General features: G+C 40.5%; 1 long non-coding RNA gene across 1 annotated transcript; it reads right to left on the bottom strand.

Annotated features, from left to right (window-relative positions):
* Positions 1–1,446: 1,446 nt before the first annotated feature.
* Positions 1,447–2,812, bottom strand: LOC308087311. The gene is made up of 3 exons (XR_013933314.1): positions 2,705–2,812; positions 1,864–2,002; positions 1,447–1,457 (listed from the first exon to the last, which is right to left on the bottom strand). It is a non-coding gene; the product is annotated as an uncharacterized lncRNA (long non-coding RNA).
* Between the last annotated feature and the right edge of the window lie 354 nt (positions 2,813–3,166).

Below are 3,166 nucleotides of genomic sequence, written 5' to 3'. Positions count from 1 at the left end.
AACCAAATGGACCCATTTAACCCATTAAGACTGTGAACGCATCTGTGTGTCATTTTTAGATTTCTTTGGCTATTAAAAAATTGCAGATCTACAAGCTCATAGCACGGCACCGAGTGCCGCGCTATGAGCTTGTAGATCTGCTATTTTTTTTAAATTCGTGGTAAATTTGTGCAAATCTTTAAATATATCAATTTTTAAAGCGAACATTTGTAAAATATTTTGTTCCAGGGCACCCCAGAAACAAAGATTTGAGGTACAAAAATATATATTCAAAGATTTGCAAAAATGTTCACGATAATGACAGATGTGTTCCCAGTCTTAATGTTAATGGACCCGTCGGGCCACGGACAAGGCCAAGTCTTGCCACTGACACATTCTTCCGTGTACGGACACATTGATGACCCCTGTTCCCAGTCGACATCAGATTTCCTGCAGGTGCTGCCATGTTTACTGCACTTAGTTGCATACCTCAATGTATTCCATGCATTTTCCTGCAGCTGCAACAAAGGCAGTGGTTCTCAAACTTTTCAGGCAGTACCCCCCCCCCCCCCCCCAAAGGAATCATATTTGAACTCCCTGACAAGCACTTGGAATTGTAGGAGTTGAGGCATTTAGTTTGACTCTGTTTCACAAATACATATTGCAATGTAGCTCAGCTGTTTTGCCTCTTTCTTTGGTGATATTTGACAATTTGACCAATGTTTGACAATGTTTTAATAGTATAGTTTATTGAGAATAGTTTTATATAGAAATGCAGATACCCTGTATACACTTATACTGTATGTTGGTTTGTTTACTGTTGAGTGAGAAAACAATGTGGCAGATTAAGCAAATCATCTGGGGGACCCCCCCAAAATCATTTGGGGGACCCCCCCTGGGGGTCGGGACCACTGGGCTGAGGCACTCCTTCATACAACCACAAAATTGTCTTCCTGCAAGCTTTTAGTACGAGCGGCAAAGAGAGCAGCCGTGACAGTAACTTGTAAATGTTTGGGACACATATTGTACTGCACAATAGCTATAGTGAGGCTCCGCTAGATATCCTTATTTCTGAGTTGGTGGTCAGTTGGGCGGGCCACAAACGCTTCCAGGATTTTACATTTTCAAAATAATACCCTGAAGAAGGCAGTTACCTGCCAAAACGTTGCTTTCTTTTTACTCTGCGTCCAAAAAATAGAGCATTGGCACTTTGGCCAGAGTGTGTGTGACTATGCACCTTCTTGTCTCTTGAAGAGTACTATTTAGATTATTCTGCCGTGGGCCGGCACCACTACAAGGACTTTGGTGTGCGTAGCATTCTCGTAAACACAAAATAATACATATTGTAGTGATGTGCATATACTCACTGTGTTGTGTGCCGGCAGAGCCAGGGTAACAGACTTCAGACACGTCTGACTGGCTGTCAGTCCACACTGCTCCAGATCTCCCAGTAACACATACTGGTCGCCGGTAGAGTTCTGAAGACATAAACAGTGATGTTCACTTCAGTGAAATGGACTCATATACTGTATAGACCTGGAGATGAGCAACTTAGTAAGTTATACACATAGCACAAGTAGGTATAGCACAAGTAGGTAATCAAATAAGATAAACACACAACATACATATGTATACATACATATACATATACATAATGTATATGTGTATATATATATATATAGCGATATTTGATTTGGTTTCCCAAAAATGTACCCTGTACTCTAGTGGCTGATAACTGCTGATATAGAGAGAAATTATGGATACAAATGTATACATTGTTTGCTAAACACAGGGCAAAGTAACATGCCTTTAAAAAAATCATGTTTGAAATAAAAAAGGATATAATTTAGTATAGAATGTTGGTAGAGAAAGCAGCTGTAGTACCCTGGCCAGCATGTAGGAGCAGTCTCCATGGAAGGTGTAGAATTGACCATCAAAGGTGTTAATGTGAGCCCCTCCCTCCACAGAGCAGGTTCCTGTGCACTCTTTCTCCTGACAGTTCCACTGGCCACCCTCACACACACTGCGGGGTGAGACAATGATGATGTTAGACACTGATGGACCTCAGAGGTCCTTGGGGGAGGTCCAGGGGGTCCCCAGCAAAATAAGGAAGATTTTAAGCCAGGGGTCTTCAACGTTTTTCAGGCCAAGGAGGACCCCTTAGCTGAGAGAGAGATGAAGCAGGGACCCCTACTACATAATAGTATAAAATTGTGTTGCAGATTAAACATTTTCATAGATTGCATAGATAGCTTCATAGACTTGTTTGACAGCACTATCATCAGTGTGTTTGTTTGTTTGTTTGTTTGTTTACACATTATATTTTCTATTAGATTCATGTTAATATGTATTAACTAACTCTGCGGACCCCCTGTTGACATAAACATGTTTAGAACCACTGTTATAAACACACAGCAGGACAAGACATGAGGACAGACAGACAGACAGACAGACAGACTGCATCTGCTGGTCTTATGCTATGTGTATGTAGATATTTTGTTTTTATGTTCTCTTTAACATGCTTCTTTAATGTTTGATTTGATTCCCCCTGCTCCCTTTCCCTTTCTACTTTTCCCTTTCTGAAAAATGGAACTGGAAAGAAAAAAAAGAATTCTTGAAGATTCATACAGACAGACAGACAGACAGACAGACAGACAGACAGACAGACAGACAGACAGACAGACAGACAGACAGACAGACAGACAAGCTCCATGCAGTGTCCTACCAGGTCTTGCAGTTTCCATCATAGGACTGTCCAGTTGTGTAGATCTTGTTGTTGTAGGTGCAGGAACAGTCTTTGAGCGGGATACAGCCTGTCTGATTCACATCATCCTGCACCATACCTGAAGGTTACACAGCATTATGTTACCCTATACATTAAGTTATTAACATGAAGGTTACACAGCATTATGTTACCCTAACCCTATACATTATGTTATTAACATGAAGGTTACACAGCATTATGTTACCCTATCCAATATGTTATTCACATGAAGGTTACACAGTATTATGTTACCCTAACCCTATACATTATGTTATTAACATGAAGGTTACACAGCATTATGGTACCCTATACATTATATTATTAACATGAAGGTTACACAGCATTATGTTACTCTATACAATATGTTATTCACATCATCTAGCGCCGTGCCTGAAGGTTACACAGCATTATGTTACCCTAACC

Source organism: Gymnoscopelus braueri, assembly GCF_963280865.1.
Source record: "Gymnoscopelus braueri genome assembly, chromosome: 6".
Lineage (NCBI taxonomy): Eukaryota > Metazoa > Chordata > Actinopteri > Myctophiformes > Myctophidae > Gymnoscopelus > Gymnoscopelus braueri.
The sequence above is the reverse complement of the archived record's forward strand: the minus strand, read 5'-3'. Positions and strand labels throughout refer to the sequence as shown.